Below are 7,162 nucleotides of genomic sequence, written 5' to 3' on the forward strand. Positions count from 1 at the left end.
TCGGTGACGTCCGCCGGCGTCAATCGGAGCTTAACGGGCGGCGATGGAGGAACCTGCGGGAAGGGAAGAGAGAGAGAGAGAGCGAGGTGAGAGAGGTCAGACAAAGGAGGAAGAAGGAGATGGGGACAGACGCGGTGGCTGGCGACCTGATGCGGCAAGCGTGCCTCGAGGCGGTGGCGTGCTCCGGTGGTGTCGAGGTGGCGGTGGACGACGAACGCCGGTGAGTCGGTGGGGTGCTCCGGCGAAGGGCGCACAGATCCGGCGACGCGGGCTCGCGCGAGTGCGGCCCCGGGCCCCGATGGGCTTCGGCGGGCTTGCCCCGGGCCTGGGCGGGCTGCAGAGGAGAGAGAAGGCCGGTGGTGGTGATGTGGCGGCGGCGGATTCGTCGGGGACAGCGGCGCGGACATGTCCGGCGCGGGGATTTTTGTCCGGCGGCGCGAGATGAGCGGGGCTAGGATTTCATCCACGAAAAATTCGGGGAAGGCCACATATTTATAGTTAGAGGGAGCTAGGAGAGTCCAAATGAGGTGCGGTTTTCGGCCACGCGATCGTGATCGAACGACCGAGATGATGGGGGAGGTTTAGGTGGGTTTTGGGCCACTTTGGAGGGGTGTTGGGCTGCAACATATACGAGGCCTTTTCGGTCCCTTGGTTAACCATTGGAGTATCAAACGAAGTCCAAATGGCAAGAAACTTGACATGCGGTCTACCGGTAGTAAACCAAGGCTGCATGACAAGTCTCGGTCCAATCCGAAAACGTTTAACACCCGCACACAAAAAGAGGTAAAAGGGAACAACGGGTGGCATAGGAGCGCCGGGTTGTAAAATGGACAACGGGAAAAATGCTCGGATGCATGAGACGAACATGTATGCAAAAGAAATGCACATGATGACATGATATGTAATGCATGACACGCAAGCAATGACAAGGCAACAACAGCGAATAACTGGAAGACACCTGGCACATCGGTCTCGGGGCGTTACAACACTCCACCACTATGAAAGGATCTCGTTCCGAGATCTAGAATTGCACCAGAGGGAAAACGGAAGAGAAAGAGAAGAGGTAAAACTAAGTTGCTTCTTTGACAAACGAATGAAACCAAAGAACCTTGAAAAGGTTAAGCCATCTCGAGAAAATAATACAATGGAGATGAACGAAGTTGAAAACACTCCGTTAGAAAAGAGGAACAAGGAAGAACAACTTCGGGCAGCACTCCGATTGAAAAGAAAGGAATTGAATAAGAACTTGATAAGGTGATAGAACTTGAAAAGAGGGCATGATACTCCGGTTAAATGGACAATCATGAAAAGAACATGATCTTTGACAAACAAGATGATGGGTTGAGAAGAGCAACATCACAATGCCTCCGGAACGAAAGAATATAATATAGATAATTGAAATAAAAGAATGGAGAAGAAAATGCCAACTTCTGTCACAAAAGAGTTTGAAAAGGCATCCTAATGAGAAGGGTCGAACGGAGTTGTTGGAAGCCCAACAAAGAAAAGATAGGCTTGAAGTGGACTTATGGAAAACATCTCGAAAAACTCACGGAAAAACAATAGATTGGCTTGATATCAAGAAGGAGACGAGAAACTTATTCACCGGGAGTATAAAAGATGAACTTGGGTCCTTTCAGAGAACCATAAATAGCAATAACCCTTAGGGAAGGCTTCAGGTGAAAATTTAACGCAAGACAATTCCAACGAATAGGTTGATGGATTTAAAATACCTCATTCTTAACAATGTGTGAATAATGAAGCATGAACTCAAATTATCAAGAATGATGTAAAACCACCTTCAATGATATGGTAGAAAGAAATGAACTCCGGATTGCAAGATGAAGAATGCTTGAGCTCCCTAGAAATGAATCTCGATGAAAACTTCGAGAAGGAATTAAATCCTTGATGTAACACCATGTCGAGCCTCCATGAAGAACTCCGGTAATAAAAGGATGATCAAAACAGAAAGAGAAGTTGGAAACACAAGCGAAGCCTTGCGACGATTTAGATGGAGCTTCACAATGATACAATGCAGAAAAATACTTGGAACTCCGGAAAAGAAAAGATGAAACAACTGAAATCAAGAATTTTGATGAACCTCCGGAATAAGGAATTAAATCACTTGGATGAAAGAAGAATAAGAATTACATTATGCTTATCCTTCACCGATTTAAATTGATGACAATCAACGGATTTAGGCATACTACTTATTCTCGTAGAAAGGATTAAGATAGATATAGCACAAACTTCGGAAGATCTTCAACGAACCACCGTAAGAATTGAAAACGAACGAATAAATTGATATGATAAATGAAGGAAGAAGAATCTTGAGCGAACCACCGTAAGAATTAAAAATGAACAAAGAAAAGATAAGGAAGACACCGGGAAGAATTTAGCAAATGAACGAAGATGCTTGAGAGAATTTAGATACATGAGAACGAAGGGATCATGAACTGATTACAGATCACTTGATGCACCGGTAAGATTATAGAATGACAACTGAAAGCTGAGAATGAATACACCTGAATTGATGGACTCCGGATAATCAAACTGAGAAGACTCTTGAATTGCTCCGGATAGGTGAAAAGAATTCTCACAATCAAACAATTATGAGAGGATGGCCTCGAACTAGAACCAGGAATCTCTGAGAGAACGGATAGGATATGGAGGTAAAACTCTTCTTCGGTCTTCAAATGTTGAGAGTGACGACGAGAAACACCACCGTGAATTGTTGAGATACTCCGAAAGAATCAAAAATGAAGAGATTGAGCCAACGATAAAAAGAATTTAACCGATCTTGGAGAAAGGCATTTGATTGATGATAAATCAGTCTTACGTCAAACTTCGAAAAGAATTTGATGGTAGCTCCGGGGAAAAATAGAAGAGTCAGGTAAGATCCTGGAGAAAGACCTGTGGGTTAGGTCCCACTCAAAAGATACACCGTTGAACGATTTGAAGGAGAGATTGCACCGGTTGAATTAAATGGCTTGAATGGGATAATAACCTCGAAATAGGTTGAGCGGATCTTGGATGACAAGACGAGCCTTCTGAGATATCTTGAACACTCCAGAACAAAGAATAGCGAAAAGTGAATGATTATGATGTGCACCGGTGTAAGAAAAGCATTGGGAAAAATGAAAGAACTATGCTCAATACAAAGCTTGAATTGAATCCACCGGAGAAGAAAAGAATGGAGAAAGAAGAACGAGTAGAGCATCTTCATGAGAAACACCGGGTAAAAACATGAAGGAAAAAGACTGGAGAGACTTCCATCAATAAAATGGATACTTGAATAAGAAATCTGGTTCCTTGAAGAAAAAGGGTGGGAGGGAGGAAAAACAAAGGCAATTTGGGACAAATTAAATGAACACCATTGAAAAGAACTGAGATTGGATCTTGCAAATGTTGAAGTGATCAGATCCACTTGAAGAGAAACACGCCGGTAGAGAAGGAATTTAGATGACAAACTCAATGATCAAGAAGGATTTGTATTCACATAGAAATATGAGAACACCGCTTGGAAAAGGTATGGAATCAACATTTGACTTCGAAGCAACCCAAATACCACAATCCAAAACAAAACAAAGGATTGGATTGGAAAATAAGCCAGAACAAACATATGATAGAGATTTCGTCCGAAGTTTTCGTGGTGGGGCCTACACGGGCTCGATCGTACAGCACCATCATGTACAAGGCAGTGCACATGACATACGAAGCATCCCCGAGTCGGCATAGCCAAGGACTCTTTAAGACACAATGAGACCACTGTAAAACCAACCATGGATAGGCGGACCACTAGACGTTGAACCCCAATTTCATATCATACATCTGTCGGAAAGATATCCTAAGAGCTACTTGAATTCCCACTTATAAACTCCCGAAATTTTCCAGTTATGCAATCAGGTGTTGGGGATACAGGGGAAGCATAATATCTCACCCAACACTAGCAATTCCTACATCCAGCTGTATCCATCCTTCAACACATAACCAAGAAACCTTCGGAAATCGTCTACGTCAACCTTCGAAAAGCATCCATTATATGAGTTATGGCAATACTCCCGAACTCCCGCCCCAGTACTGGGTGGCATCGAGGTTATCTCACCAACAACTGCATAAAAGAGATTTTCGATGTCGGCGAAACTAATCTCAGGTATTCCAGAACTGCAACGATAAAATTGTGACGACAACACCTCGGAGATCAACTCCCTGAGACACTTCCACAACCCCTAAATGACAGGAGGCACCAAGAACAATGTTCTCGTCACAAATCGATCGGAACGATTCCAAGATACCCGCGTGATCCTAAATTTTTTTAGTGAAATTTGAGAAGAGAAGAGTCAAAACTCTACGTCAGGATGCCTCACCAGAGCGATGAAGGGACTGGGGAGTAAAAATAATTCCTAACTCTCCGATATATAATCCTAAATGACTCAAAACATTTCTAGACTCAATAACGCCAGCGATTCGATCAAGCAGGGGCTCCTAAGGTCGGGGAAGGCTCTGATACCAACTTGTAACGCCCTCGATGCGGCTATATCTCCCATATGTCGAAGCACGACTTAGAGGCATAACCGCATTGAAAGCAATGTCGCAAGTGAGGTAATCTTCGCAAACAACCCATGTAATACATAAGGGGAAGAGATACATAGTTGGCTTACAATCGCCACTTCACACAACTACATGAATAAAGCATTACATCAACCAGTTACAAACAAGGCCCGACTACGGAGCCAAAATAAAAGAAGACTACCCCAAATGCTACACAGATCCCCGATCGACCCCCAACTGGGCTCCACTACTGATCGACTAGAACGATACAACATGAAGGACAAGATCTTCATCGAGCTCCTCCTTGAGCTTGGTTGCGTCATCTGCATGGTTCAACGGCACCTACAGGCTGGTTTTGGAAGTATCTGTGAGTCACGGGGACTCAGCAATCTCACACCCTCGCGATCAAGACTATTTAAGCTTATGGGTAAGGTAAAGGTATGAGGTGGAGCTGCAGCAAGTGACTAGCATATATGGTGGCTAACATACGCAAATGAGACGACAAGAGAAGCCAAAAGCACGGTCCGACAACTATGATCAAGAAGTGATCCTAGAACAACCTACGTCAAGCATAACTCCAGCAAGGTCAGACAACTATGATCAAGAAGAGACCATCATGGTAACACACATGGTTGATGTATTTTAATTAAGGTCAACTTCAGGTTTTCTACAATCGGACATTAACAAATTCCCATCTGCCCATAACCGCGGGCATGGCTTTCGAAAGTTCAATACCCTGCAGGGGTGTCCCAACTTAGCCCATCACAAGCTCTCATGGTCAACGAAGGATATTCCTTCTAGCAGGAAGACCCGGTCAGACTCGGAATCCCGGTTACAAGACATCCTCGACAATGGTAAAACAAGTCCAGCAAGACCACCCGATGCTCCGACATCCCGATAGGAGCTGCAGATATCTCGTTCTCAGGGCAACACCGGATAAGCAATTCGTACAACTAAAACCAGCCCTCGAGTTTCCCCAAGGTGGCGCTGCAAGGGGCTCCAGTTTGGACCAACACTTAGACAAGCATTGGCCCGGGGGTTTAAAATAAAGATGATCCTTGGGATGGCCTAACCCAAGGGAAAAAAAGACTAGGTGGCAAATGGTAAAACCAATGTTGGGCCTTGCTGGAGGAGTTCTATTCAAAGCGAACTGTCAAGGGGTTCCCATTATAACCCAACCGCATAAGGAACGCAAAATCCGGGAACATAACACCGATATGACGGAAACTAGGGCAGCAAGAGTGGAACAAAACACCAGGCATAAGGCCGAGCCTTCCACCCTTTACCAAGTATATATATGCGTTAATTAAATAAGAGATAATGTGATATCCCAACAAGTAAACATGTTCCAACAAGGAACAACATCTCCATGTTCCAACAAGGAACAAACTTCAATCTTCACCTGCAACTAACAACGCTATAAGAGGGGCTGAGCAAAGCGGTAACATAGCCAAACCATGGTTTGCTAGGACAAGGTGGGTTAGAGGCTTGGTACAACAATATGGGAGGCATGATAAGCAAGTGGTAGGTATCGCAGCATAGGTATAGCATAAGAGCGAGAACCTAGCAAGCAAAGATAGAAGTGATTTCGAGGGTATGGTCATCTTGCCTGAAATCCCGCAAGGAAGAAGAACGAGTCCATGAAGAAGACAAATGGACGTAGACGAATGGGTCCTCACAATCACGACGTTATCGGAACCAACCCGAAGAAGCAACACCAAAAAGAAGCACACAACATAGTAAACAACCAACACATGAACATGGTATGATATGCGGGATGCGGTATGTGATGCATATGCATGATTTTCAAAGGAATGATTGAACCTGGCCTCAACTTGGATATCCAAGAGTGCCACTGGAAAGGTGAGGGATTTCGGTTGAAACCGATATAAAGATCACCGGAATCGGATGCACGGTTTGGAAATGGCAAGCAAAACAAATATGGCACCGGTCTGCGATAATCAGCAAGTAGCCATCTAAATGTAACAAGTTAAATATGCTACAACACTCAAACATGGCAACAATATACATGGCAGGGATCCACTCAAGATGCTTGACAAAAGATGAACACTGAGCTACGGCTGATTTATCCATTAACAGGTTCAAACAAGCATGGCAAAAATGCAAATGATAATAGGTTTCAGACTTAGTGAAATTAACACAAGTCTGGAATTTATCATCAGGAAGCACACTTTAGAGCATGAAAACTACATGCTACAGGAACATATCATGGCAAAGCAAGGCATGGCATGAAGCTACTCAAAGCACTTAACAAAAGTCCCTTAGTGACCTTGAGCCAAAAGGGATCAGAAAATACAATTGCAAGCATGTGAACATGGCAAAAACATAAACAGATTCAGACTTGGTGAAAAACTGGAGCATGCAAAACAGATTAGCGAGTAGGCATGTTTACGAGCTCGATGCACTCAGTACAGAGCATGGCATGACAAACTAAGCATACACCCATCATGAAGACATGGCATAGAAGCTAGACATGGCAAGAACAACATCATAGCATGCACGGACCAATAGCAACATCCTCGACAAAATCGCTAACAAGTCAACAATCTGCCAGGATTCATGATATAGCAAACGTAGAGCTCGATTGACTCAA

Source organism: Triticum aestivum, chromosome 3A (assembly GCF_018294505.1).
Source record: "Triticum aestivum cultivar Chinese Spring chromosome 3A, IWGSC CS RefSeq v2.1, whole genome shotgun sequence".
NCBI classification, from domain to species: Eukaryota; Viridiplantae; Streptophyta; class Magnoliopsida; order Poales; family Poaceae; genus Triticum; species Triticum aestivum.